The sequence below is a fragment of the Gorilla gorilla genome, chromosome 20 (genome assembly GCF_029281585.2).
Source record: "Gorilla gorilla gorilla isolate KB3781 chromosome 20, NHGRI_mGorGor1-v2.1_pri, whole genome shotgun sequence".
NCBI lineage: Eukaryota > Metazoa > Chordata > Mammalia > Primates > Hominidae > Gorilla > Gorilla gorilla.
In genome coordinates, this window is record NC_073244.2 from 43072335 (window position 1) to 43085731 (window position 13397).

General features: G+C 56.6%; 3 pseudogenes; all 3 read right to left on the reverse strand.

The window, feature by feature from the left end:
* On the reverse strand, positions 1-866 carry LOC129528771 (neurotrophin-4-like; annotated as a pseudogene).
* A 5291-nt stretch (positions 867-6157) lies between these two features.
* Positions 6158-7023, reverse strand: LOC129528729 (neurotrophin-4-like; annotated as a pseudogene).
* Positions 7024-12321: 5298 nt separating this feature from the next.
* On the reverse strand, positions 12322-13187 carry LOC134757732 (neurotrophin-4-like; annotated as a pseudogene).
* Positions 13188-13397: the final 210 nt, after the last annotated feature.

The following is a 13397-nucleotide window of genomic DNA, read 5'->3' on the forward strand; positions in this document are numbered from 1 at the left end:
TGGCTATTATTATTATTATCATCATCATCATGATTACCCTCAAGTTCCCCCGGGAGAGCTCCTATTCAACCTTCAAAACCCCACGTTGGTGCACCCATCCTACAGAGATTGAGCTCAAATTCAGAGAGTTGTGATTTTGCCATGATTTGATGAGTTCCCCAACTGGGGTCCGTCCGTAGAGCAGCTGGGCCAACCCTGACGTCTCTCAGCATCCAGCTCTGTTCTTTTTCTGCCTGACCAGTTCCTGGGTATAAGTCTCAGGCCCGGCCAGTCCGGCTGAGGAGTGTGCAGACACAGGCAGTGCCAGTTTGAATCCATCGCCAGTCCACACGGCCCTGGGCATCAGCGGTCAATGCCCGCACATAGGACTGCTTGGCCTTGCACTCAGACACCCAGTGCCCCCCGGTCCACACCCCGGCGGCAGCCTCTCCACCTACCCCTGGGCCACCTTCTTCAGAGTTATCGGCCTCGAAGCAGGTGACAAAGAAGTGTTGGCGGAGGGAACTGCCGCCAGCTGCAGGCACCTCGCCCAACACCTCCACCTCGAGCACAACCAAGTCCACAGCGGTCCGGGGGTCTGTCACCCAGCCAGTGACTGCATCGCACACGGCCAGCTCACCCTGATGACTCGCCGGCGAAGTATCGCTGACCCCTCGCTGGCTGCGGTTGGCCCGGGTGCCTGCTGACTCCCGAAAGGCCCCAGTCTCCAGCAGGAAGAGCAGAGGGGGCCCGGCAGCGGCACCCCTAGACAGGACCACTCGGGGGAAAAGAAGGTCCCACTTTGTAGTAGGAAAAGGGGACAATGTCAAGGGTGGGGGTTAGGACTCCATTGACACAGCGGGGAGGAAGAAAATGAGGGGGATGCAGAGGGAGCCTGGGGGAGCGGGAGCATCTCTCAGAGCACATGGAAACAGGGAAAAGGAGGCTGGGATTAGAGAAGAGGATAAACACTTCAGTGGGGACAGAAGTTTGGAACCCCAGGGGAGGCCTGCCTGCCAGGATTATGGGGAAGCCCTTGCTCTAGAAGTTTGGGGGACTCCATGTACAGGACTTGCATCACACCCAACTTGTAGATTAAGAATAAATATTCAACAACTACAGGTCAGGCACTATGGCTCACACCTGTAGTCCCAGCACTTTGGGAGGCTGAGGCGGGTGGATGACTTGAGGTCAGGAGTTCGAGAGCAGCCTGGCCAACACTGTGAAATCACATCTCTACTGATAATACCAAAATTAGCTGGGCGTGGTGCTGCGCTCCTGTAATCCCACCACTTTGGGAGGCCGAGGCGGGCGGATCATGTGGTCAGGGGATCGAGACCTTCCTGGCTAACACGGTGAAACCCCGTCTCTACTAAAAATACAAAAACTTATCTGGGCTTGGTCGCGGGCCCCTGTAGTCCAAGCTACTTGGGAGGCTGAGACAGGAGAATGGAGTGAACCTAGGAGGGGGAGCTTGCAGTGAGCAGAGATTGCGCCACTGCACTCCAGCCTCCACGACAGAGCGAGACTCCATCGCAAAAAAAAAAAAAAAAAAAAGAAAGAAAAAGAAAACAGGGTGGAGATGGAGGATGACCTCCAGCTCAGGGGGTGTCCATGGTCTGGCCTTCTGTGGGGAGAAGGAAGGCCACATGATCTGTGTGGCCCAGGTGGCAGGGCCTCAGCCTTCTAAGCCGAGCTCCCTCTTCCTCCCTCTGACGTTGGCACTGGCAGTGCAGGTGGGGCGGAGGGGGGCGCGGCTTGGGGACCTGAATGGGATGAATGGGCCAAGGGGGATGTCATCTCTTCCATTCTCCTTCATCCACTGCCTCTCCCTTCCCCTCCTCCCCCCCCCCCCACCCCCACCCCCCGGTCCATCTACCTCCCATCCCAGCCAGGAGCGGTCACCTAAGTAGAAAAGGGGCCACTGGAAAGGGGGCGGGGCCTTGACTCTTGGGTACCCTGCGCTTGAAGAAGAACTCTGGGAAGGGGTTTTTCAGGGAGTTGGCCCCTTCCCCACCTGGCTGTATAACCTTCCTGTTCTTTTCTTCCCCTAACCGGTTGCCGCTCCCTCTCCTGAGATGTCAGGAAAGAGGGGGCCACCTGCGTCCTCCACAGTGGTCCCCGAAGCCTGGGGTTCCCAGCCCCAGAGCTCAGAGGTGAAGGAGGTGCTACAGCTCTGGTGACCACTGGTTGTTTCCCAGTCTTCTCCACGCCACCCTTTCCCAAAACAACGAAACAAAACAAAACAAACAAACAAAATTGGGCCTGGCGCAGTGGTTCATGCCTGTAATCCCAGCACTTTGGGAAGCCGAGACGGGCGGATCACAAAGTCAGGAGATCAAGACTATCCTGGCTAACACGGGGAAACCCCGTCTCTACTAAAAAATACAACAAATTAGCCAGGCGTCCTGGTGGGCGCCTGTAGTCCCAGCTACTTGGGAGGCCGAGGCAGGAGAATGGCAGGAACCCGGGAGGCGGATCTTGCAGTGAGCCGAGATCGCGCCACTGCAGTCCAGTCTCAACAACAGAGCGAGACTCCGTCTCAAAAAAAAAAAAAAAAAAAAAAAAAAATTGATTGGAACATCCTCCAAGATGCAAGACTCTCAGTTCCTCAGAGTTCTACAGGAAGGATGGCAGAGTGCAGTTGCCCAGAGTTGAAGTCCCATCTCTGCCATTTGTTGGCTGTGTGACCAGGCACAAATCATTAATTTCTCTGAGCCTGTATTTTACCATCTGTTGCTATTGAGTAATAGTAGTTGACTATTTTCTATTTTTATTTTTATTTTATTTTATTTCATTTTTTTTTTTTTTTTGAGACGGAGTCTCGCCCTGTCACCCAGGCTGGAGTGCAGTGGCGTGATCTCGGCTCACTGCACCTATGCTTCCCGGGTTCAAGCGATTCTCCTGCCTCAGCTTCCTGAGTAGCTGGGACTACAGGCGCGCACCACCACACCCAGCTAATTTTTTTTTTTTTTTTAGTAGAGACAGGGTTTCACCATGTTGGCCAGGCTGGTCTCGAAGTCCTGAACTCAGGTGATGCACCCGCCTCGGCCTCCCAAAGTGCTGGGATTGCAGGCATGAGCCACTGCGCCTGGCCGAACATTTTTAATGTTTATATTATTATTATTATTATTATTATTACTTTTTGAGATGGAGCTTTGTTTTTGTTGCCCAGGCTGAAGCGCAATGGCGGGATCTTGCTCACTGCAACCTCCGCCTCCTAGGATCAAGAGATTCTCCTGCCTAAGCCTCCCAAGTACCTGGGAGTATAGGCATGCACCACCACGCCCGACGATATTTTGTATTTTTAGTAGAGATGGGGTTTCTCCATGTTGGTCAGGCTGGTCTGGAACCCCTCACCTCAGCTGATCCACCCACCGCAGCCTCCGACAATTACAGGCGTGAGCCACCGCGCCCAGCCGTCCACCCTGTTTTCTACCAGAGTTCTGTACTGTGACTCTGTAGAAAATGGTTTGGAAGCTGGACCCACCCTGTGTGTGTGTGGTTGCCCTGAGCCCACAGAAAGACACCTCCAGAGTGCGGATTGAGAAGCCTTTGTTGTGGGAGGATCGGGGTGTCTGAGGGCCCCGGGAGTCGGGATGGGCTTGGAAGGCTGGGGGGAGGGGCCTTTGAGGAAGAGGAGGCCTGGAAGCGGGGGTCATCGCAGGTCAAGGGGTGGTCCTTGGGACCCCCGCAGTCAGTGGTGCTGCGGCGGCAGCGTGCACATTGACAGCTGAGAGCCACGGCGTAGGAGACCACGGGGTTCACGCCGCGCGGGCAGCCAGGGAGCCGGATGGACTCGAAGCGCACATCGCGGTAGTTGCACACCACCTGAGGCAGGGGCGGCAGGACCCCCTGCAGCACGCGGGTCTGGAAGCCGTGTGAGTGGGGGAATGAGCTTGTGCCTGGGGCCGGCGCCTCAGCTGAGCTCCCCAGCTGCCCCCACAGGTCTCAGACTCAGGAGTCCAGGAAGCCCTCTGTTCCTGCCCTCCCACACCCCATTCCGCAGCCCCTGACCAGAGAGGCAGACCACCCTTCCTCCCCGGCTGCCTCTGTGGGTCTGGCCCTGAGGTGGCAGCACCTGCCCCGGCTCCGGGCAGCTCACCATGGTGGGGCAGTAGCCGGCACAGATGGTGGTGTTGACGGTGATGCACACGGGGCAGCCCTCCTTCTCGACAGCCAGGGTGGCAATTGATGGGGCGGCACCGTGGCCGAAGCGGCTCCTTGGATGCCCATGTCCCGCCCATGCTCAGCAGCAGCAACAGCAGCAGCCCCTGGGGCAAGGACACTGCTTCACCCGGGTCTGAGACCGCAGCCCCGAGTCCTGGCCTTCCCATCCCGCGTGGTACACCACCCACAAAGACCCAGAGACCCTTCCCGGCATCTCCTATTCAGGACCCACCACCCCGACACCTGCCTTTCAGAGCCCACCCCACAGCCCAGAGGACCTGAGATACCCCAACATTTCAGATCCCCACCCTCAGGAACTGCCCCACCTGAAGCTTACTGGGGGTCACGCTCCTCCAGAAAGAGGCCTCCTTCCACAGCTCACACTGGTCTGCCCCTTCTCATGCCAGTGATGGCCTGGAAGGAGGTGGAAGGTGCCCAGGGGCCCTGCAGTCTTTCCTGGAACATCTCCATCTTTGGTGCCTGGAAATGTGGATCTACCCTACCTTTGACATGTCTCTCTCTTAGCGGGATATCTTCCGCAAGCACTGGGAATGTGGACATGGAAAGTAAATTGAGTCTCCGTGGGGGAGTGAGACAGGGAGTGAGGGGTGTTGGACGCGGCACGGGAACCCGGCCGGAGTCAGCGGACCCAATGGGCTGCTCTCTCTCAGATACAGTTCCCCTTCCTCCCTCCAGGGGGCGCCAGGGAACACAGGGCCCTCACTGGCCCTGGGGACTGGGTGACGTCAGGGGTGAGCCTCTTGTGATTGGCTCCCTCACCCTGCGTAAGGTCAAAGGGAAGAAAGGACAACCCCCGACCACAGGAGCCACTGTGGCTCTGGCCCATTGTGCCGGCCTTCGGGCCCTCAGGGAGGCGAGGGTGCGAGAGCCTCGAGTTCGAGGCCGACCTCCTCCAAAAAAACTTTCTTTTTATCGTTCCCTATATAACAACAAACCATAAAGGGAGGACGCCTTGATAGGAAGAAATGACATCTTCCTAAGTGTTTTTAAATTACTTCAATGTATCTTTTTTTTTTTTTTGGGAGACCGAGCCTCGCTCGGTCCTCGGGGGACCTCCCTGCCTCTCAGCCATGGCGGTTGTCACCTGTGGTAAACAGAATGGCGGGAGCAAGTGGGATGTCCCACTACTCGGGCTGAGGCAGGAGAATCACAGGAACCTAGGAGGTGGAACCTCCTCGCCCAGGAGGGGCGCGGCTTCGGACTTAGTTTCTGCCCAATGAGAGAGGGCCTCCCCGTGACTGTGCTGCCAGGTTAGCCACTTGACCCTGGTGCCCCCAACGAGGGATTCAGCCCGAGCCCCACCTCTCCCTTAGGGACCTCCGCCCACTCTACCCTCAAGCCAGGATGCCCGGAGCGCTCCCCGGAAATGCGTGTGCTTCAGGTGATTTAACTGATCATTGAATAGGCCCGCAGGAGGTGTGTCCTGCCCCCGAGGCCGCAGCCTCGGAGGACATTATCTGGACTTAGTCCCTTTCCCGCGATGCCATCAAGCTGGACAATTTTAAGGTCTGTTTCTTTCCCAATGTAGGGTATAGGTTGGCACAGGGAAGAGGGCTAGAAACCTGACTTGAGCTCCCCGCCCAGGGCTGAACTCTCCAGCATCCTGATCGCTTCTCATTCAACCTTGCTTATACTCCCCGTGTGATCGGTAGCTCTTTATCTCAAAACAGAATATTCGAAGCCAACCCCTGCCTGCTCTCACCAAGTAAGATTTCTCATTTGAACCCCAGCTCCCAGATACTTAAAGGCCTTCCGTAGACCATGTCCTCAAGGTCCCCTGGCCATCTGCTTGCATGTTCCAGTTTCTCTCCTCCCCCATGCACATCGTGAAATGTGCCCTCCCACTCCCCAGGATGAGCAAGGTGGTGTCCTCTGTGACAGAGCAGTCAGCAACTTAACACCAAAGGTCACCAATGATCAAATCCATGAGAGTTGATCCGAGGAGTTATGTATTAGGGCTACGAAAGAGTAAACACTCAGTAAATAGTGGCTATTATTATTATTATCATCATCATCATGATTACCCTCAAGTTCCCCCGGGAGAGCTCCTATTCAACCTTCAAAACCCCACGTTGGTGCACCCATCCTACAGAGATTGAGCTCAAATTCAGAGAGTTGTGATTTTGCCATGATTTGATGAGTTCCCCAACTGGGGTCCGTCCGTAGAGCAGCTGGGCCAACCCTGACGTCTCTCAGCATCCAGCTCTGTTCTTTTTCTGCCTGACCAGTTCCTGGGTATAAGTCTCAGGCCCGGCCAGTCCGGCTGAGGAGTGTGCAGACACAGGCAGTGCCAGTTTGAATCCATCGCCAGTCCACACGGCCCTGGGCATCAGCGGTCAATGCCCGCACATAGGACTGCTTGGCCTTGCACTCAGACACCCAGTGCCCCCCGGTCCACACCCCGGCGGCAGCCTCTCCACCTACCCCTGGGCCACCTTCTTCAGAGTTATCGGCCTCGAAGCAGGTGACAAAGAAGTGTTGGCGGAGGGAACTGCCGCCAGCTGCAGGCACCTCGCCCAACACCTCCACCTCGAGCACAACCAAGTCCACAGCGGTCCGGGGGTCTGTCACCCAGCCAGTGACTGCATCGCACACGGCCAGCTCACCCTGATGACTCGCCGGCGAAGTATCGCTGACCCCTCGCTGGCTGCGGTTGGCCCGGGTGCCTGCTGACTCCCGAAAGGCCCCAGTCTCCAGCAGGAAGAGCAGAGGGGGCCCGGCAGCGGCACCCCTAGACAGGACCACTCGGGGGAAAAGAAGGTCCCACTTTGTAGTAGGAAAAGGGGACAATGTCAAGGGTGGGGGTTAGGACTCCATTGACACAGCGGGGAGGAAGAAAATGAGGGGGATGCAGAGGGAGCCTGGGGGAGCGGGAGCATCTCTCAGAGCACATGGAAACAGGGAAAAGGAGGCTGGGATTAGAGAAGAGGATAAACACTTCAGTGGGGACAGAAGTTTGGAACCCCAGGGGAGGCCTGCCTGCCAGGATTATGGGGAAGCCCTTGCTCTAGAAGTTTGGGGGACTCCATGTACAGGACTTGCATCACACCCAACTTGTAGATTAAGAATAAATATTCAACAACTACAGGTCAGGCACTATGGCTCACACCTGTAGTCCCAGCACTTTGGGAGGCTGAGGCGGGTGGATGACTTGAGGTCAGGAGTTCGAGAGCAGCCTGGCCAACACTGTGAAATCACATCTCTACTGATAATACCAAAATTAGCTGGGCGTGGTGCTGCGCTCCTGTAATCCCACCACTTTGGGAGGCCGAGGCGGGCGGATCATGTGGTCAGGGGATCGAGACCTTCCTGGCTAACACGGTGAAACCCCGTCTCTACTAAAAATACAAAAACTTATCTGGGCTTGGTCGCGGGCCCCTGTAGTCCAAGCTACTTGGGAGGCTGAGACAGGAGAATGGAGTGAACCTAGGAGGGGGAGCTTGCAGTGAGCAGAGATTGCGCCACTGCACTCCAGCCTCCACGACAGAGCGAGACTCCATCGCAAAAAAAAAAAAAAAAAAAGAAAGAAAAAGAAAACAGGGTGGAGATGGAGGATGACCTCCAGCTCAGGGGGTGTCCATGGTCTGGCCTTCTGTGGGGAGAAGGAAGGCCACATGATCTGTGTGGCCCAGGTGGCAGGGCCTCAGCCTTCTAAGCCGAGCTCCCTCTTCCTCCCTCTGACGTTGGCACTGGCAGTGCAGGTGGGGCGGAGGGGGGCGCGGCTTGGGGACCTGAATGGGATGAATGGGCCAAGGGGGATGTCATCTCTTCCATTCTCCTTCATCCACTGCCTCTCCCTTCCCCTCCTCCCCCCCCCCCCCCCCCACCCCCACCCCCCGGTCCATCTACCTCCCATCCCAGCCAGGAGCGGTCACCTAAGTAGAAAAGGGGCCACTGGAAAGGGGGCGGGGCCTTGACTCTTGGGTACCCTGCGCTTGAAGAAGAACTCTGGGAAGGGGTTTTTCAGGGAGTTGGCCCCTTCCCCACCTGGCTGTATAACCTTCCTGTTCTTTTCTTCCCCTAACCGGTTGCCGCTCCCTCTCCTGAGATGTCAGGAAAGAGGGGGCCACCTGCGTCCTCCACAGTGGTCCCCGAAGCCTGGGGTTCCCAGCCCCAGAGCTCAGAGGTGAAGGAGGTGCTACAGCTCTGGTGACCACTGGTTGTTTCCCAGTCTTCTCCACGCCACCCTTTCCCAAAACAACAAAACAAAACAAAACAAACAAACAAAATTGGGCCTGGCGCAGTGGTTCATGCCTGTAATCCCAGCACTTTGGGAAGCCGAGACGGGCGGATCACAAAGTCAGGAGATCAAGACTATCCTGGCTAACACGGGGAAACCCCGTCTCTACTAAAAAATACAACAAATTAGCCAGGCGTCCTGGTGGGCGCCTGTAGTCCCAGCTACTTGGGAGGCCGAGGCAGGAGAATGGCAGGAACCCGGGAGGCGGATCTTGCAGTGAGCCGAGATCGCGCCACTGCAGTCCAGTCTCAACAACAGAGCGAGACTCCGTCTCAAAAAAAAAAAAAAAAAAAAAAAAAAAAATTGATTGGAACATCCTCCAAGATGCAAGACTCTCAGTTCCTCAGAGTTCTACAGGAAGGATGGCAGAGTGCAGTTGCCCAGAGTTGAAGTCCCATCTCTGCCATTTGTTGGCTGTGTGACCAGGCACAAATCATTAATTTCTCTGAGCCTGTATTTTACCATCTGTTGCTATTGAGTAATAGTAGTTGACTATTTTCTATTTTTATTTTTATTTTATTTTTTTTTTTTTTTTTTTTTTTTTTTGAGACGGAGTCTCGCCCTGTCACCCAGGCTGGAGTGCAGTGGCGTGATCTCGGCTCACTGCACCTATGCTTCCCGGGTTCAAGCGATTCTCCTGCCTCAGCTTCCTGAGTAGCTGGGACTACAGGCGCGCACCACCACACCCAGCTAATTTTTTTTTTTTTTTTAGTAGAGACAGGGTTTCACCATGTTGGCCAGGCTGGTCTCGAAGTCCTGAACTCAGGTGATGCACCCGCCTCGGCCTCCCAAAGTGCTGGGATTGCAGGCATGAGCCACTGCGCCTGGCCGAACATTTTTAATGTTTATATTATTATTATTATTATTATTATTACTTTTTGAGATGGAGCTTTGTTTTTGTTGCCCAGGCTGAAGCGCAATGGCGGGATCTTGCTCACTGCAACCTCCGCCTCCTAGGATCAAGAGATTCTCCTGCCTAAGCCTCCCAAGTACCTGGGAGTATAGGCATGCACCACCACGCCCGACGATATTTTGTATTTTTAGTAGAGATGGGGTTTCTCCATGTTGGTCAGGCTGGTCTGGAACCCCTCACCTCAGCTGATCCACCCACCGCAGCCTCCGACAATTACAGGCGTGAGCCACCGCGCCCAGCCGTCCACCCTGTTTTCTACCAGAGTTCTGTACTGTGACTCTGTAGAAAATGGTTTGGAAGCTGGACCCACCCTGTGTGTGTGTGGTTGCCCTGAGCCCACAGAAAGACACCTCCAGAGTGCGGATTGAGAAGCCTTTGTTGTGGGAGGATCGGGGTGTCTGAGGGCCCCGGGAGTCGGGATGGGCTTGGAAGGCTGGGGGGAGGGGCCTTTGAGGAAGAGGAGGCCTGGAAGCGGGGGTCATCGCAGGTCAAGGGGTGGTCCTTGGGACCCCCGCAGTCAGTGGTGCTGCGGCGGCAGCGTGCACATTGACAGCTGAGAGCCACGGCGTAGGAGACCACGGGGTTCACGCCGCGCGGGCAGCCAGGGAGCCGGATGGACTCGAAGCGCACATCGCGGTAGTTGCACACCACCTGAGGCAGGGGCGGCAGGACCCCCTGCAGCACGCGGGTCTGGAAGCCGTGTGAGTGGGGGAATGAGCTTGTGCCTGGGGCCGGCGCCTCAGCTGAGCTCCCCAGCTGCCCCCACAGGTCTCAGACTCAGGAGTCCAGGAAGCCCTCTGTTCCTGCCCTCCCACACCCCATTCCGCAGCCCCTGACCAGAGAGGCAGACCACCCTTCCTCCCCGGCTGCCTCTGTGGGTCTGGCCCTGAGGTGGCAGCACCTGCCCCGGCTCCGGGCAGCTCACCATGGTGGGGCAGTAGCCGGCACAGATGGTGGTGTTGACGGTGATGCACACGGGGCAGCCCTCCTTCTCGACAGCCAGGGTGGCAATTGATGGGGCGGCACCGTGGCCGAAGCGGCTCCTTGGATGCCCATGTCCCGCCCATGCTCAGCAGCAGCAACAGCAGCAGCCCCTGGGGCAAGGACACTGCTTCACCCGGGTCTGAGACCGCAGCCCCGAGTCCTGGCCTTCCCATCCCGCGTGGTACACCACCCACAAAGACCCAGAGACCCTTCCCGGCATCTCCTATTCAGGACCCACCACCCCGACACCTGCCTTTCAGAGCCCACCCCACAGCCCAGAGGACCTGAGATACCCCAACATTTCAGATCCCCACCCTCAGGAACTGCCCCACCTGAAGCTTACTGGGGGTCACGCTCCTCCAGAAAGAGGCCTCCTTCCACAGCTCACACTGGTCTGCCCCTTCTCATGCCAGTGATGGCCTGGAAGGAGGTGGAAGGTGCCCAGGGGCCCTGCAGTCTTTCCTGGAACATCTCCATCTTTGGTGCCTGGAAATGTGGATCTACCCTACCTTTGACATGTCTCTCTCTTAGCGGGATATCTTCCGCAAGCACTGGGAATGTGGACATGGAAAGTAAATTGAGTCTCCGTGGGGGAGTGAGACAGGGAGTGAGGGGTGTTGGACGCGGCACGGGAACCCGGCCGGAGTCAGCGGACCCAATGGGCTGCTCTCTCTCAGATACAGTTCCCCTTCCTCCCTCCAGGGGGCGCCAGGGAACACAGGGCCCTCACTGGCCCTGGGGACTGGGTGACGTCAGGGGTGAGCCTCTTGTGATTGGCTCCCTCACCCTGCGTAAGGTCAAAGGGAAGAAAGGACAACCCCCGACCCCAGGAGCCACTGTGGCTCTGGCCCATTGTGCCGGCCTTCGGGCCCTCAGGGAGGCGAGGGTGCGAGAGCCTCGAGTTCGAGGCCGACCTCCTCCAAAAAAACTTTCTTTTTATCGTTCCCTATATAACAACAAACCATAAAGGGAGGACGCCTTGATAGGAAGAAATGACATCTTCCTAAGTGTTTTTAAATTACTTCAATGTATCTTTTTTTTTTTTTTGGGAGACCGAGCCTCGCTCGGTCCTCGGGGGACCTCCCTGCCTCTCAGCCATGGCGGTTGTCACCTGTGGTAAACAGAATGGCGGGAGCAAGTGGGATGTCCCACTACTCGGGCTGAGGCAGGAGAATCACAGGAACCTAGGAGGTGGAACCTCCTCGCCCAGGAGGGGCGCGGCTTCGGACTTAGTTTCTGCCCAATGAGAGAGGGCCTCCCCGTGACTGTGCTGCCAGGTTAGCCACTTGACCCTGGTGCCCCCAACGAGGGATTCAGCCCGAGCCCCACCTCTCCCTTAGGGACCTCCGCCCACTCTACCCTCAAGCCAGGATGCCCGGAGCGCTCCCCGGAAATGCGTGTGCTTCAGGTGATTTAACTGATCATTGAATAGGCCCGCAGGAGGTGTGTCCTGCCCCCGAGGCCGCAGCCTCGGAGGACATTATCTGGACTTAGTCCCTTTCCCGCGATGCCATCAAGCTGGACAATTTTAAGGTCTGTTTCTTTCCCAATGTAGGGTATAGGTTGGCACAGGGAAGAGGGCTAGAAACCTGACTTGAGCTCCCCGCCCAGGGCTGAACTCTCCAGCATCCTGATCGCTTCTCATTCAACCTTGCTTATACTCCCCGTGTGATCGGTAGCTCTTTATCTCAAAACAGAATATTCGAAGCCAACCCCTGCCTGCTCTCACCAAGTAAGATTTCTCATTTGAACCCCAGCTCCCAGATACTTAAAGGCCTTCCGTAGACCATGTCCTCAAGGTCCCCTGGCCATCTGCTTGCATGTTCCAGTTTCTCTCCTCCCCCATGCACATCGTGAAATGTGCCCTCCCACTCCCCAGGATGAGCAAGGTGGTGTCCTCTGTGACAGAGCAGTCAGCAACTTAACACCAAAGGTCACCAATGATCAAATCCATGAGAGTTGATCCGAGGAGTTATGTATTAGGGCTACGAAAGAGTAAACACTCAGTAAATAGTGGCTATTATTATTATTATCATCATCATCATGATTACCCTCAAGTTCCCCCGGGAGAGCTCCTATTCAACCTTCAAAACCCCACGTTGGTGCACCCATCCTACAGAGATTGAGCTCAAATTCAGAGAGTTGTGATTTTGCCATGATTTGATGAGTTCCCCAACTGGGGTCCGTCCGTAGAGCAGCTGGGCCAACCCTGACGTCTCTCAGCATCCAGCTCTGTTCTTTTTCTGCCTGACCAGTTCCTGGGTATAAGTCTCAGGCCCGGCCAGTCCGGCTGAGGAGTGTGCAGACACAGGCAGTGCCAGTTTGAATCCATCGCCAGTCCACACGGCCCTGGGCATCAGCGGTCAATGCCCGCACATAGGACTGCTTGGCCTTGCACTCAGACACCCAGTGCCCCCCGGTCCACACCCCGGCGGCAGCCTCTCCACCTACCCCTGGGCCACCTTCTTCAGAGTTATCGGCCTCGAAGCAGGTGACAAAGAAGTGTTGGCGGAGGGAACTGCCGCCAGCTGCAGGCACCTCGCCCAACACCTCCACCTCGAGCACAACCAAGTCCACAGCGGTCCGGGGGTCTGTCACCCAGCCAGTGACTGCATCGCACACGGCCAGCTCACCCTGATGACTCGCCGGCGAAGTATCGCTGACCCCTCGCTGGCTGCGGTTGGCCCGGGTGCCTGCTGACTCCCGAAAGGCCCCAGTCTCCAGCAGGAAGAGCAGAGGGGGCCCGGCAGCGGCACCCCTAGACAGGACCACTCGGGGGAAAAGAAGGTCCCACTTTGTAGTAGGAAAAGGGGACAATGTCAAGGGTGGGGGTTAGGACTCCATTGACACAGCGGGGAGGAAGAAAATGAGGGGGATGCAGAGGGAGCCTGGGGGAGCGGGAGCATCTCTCAGAGCACATGGAAACAGGGAAAAGGAGGCTGGGATTAGAGAAGAGGATAAACACTTCAGTGGGGACAGAAGTTTGGAACCCCAGGGGAGGCCTGCCTGCCAGGATTATGGGGAAGCCCTTGCTCTAGAAGTTTGGGGGACTCCATGTACAGGACTTGCATCACACCCAACTTGTAGATT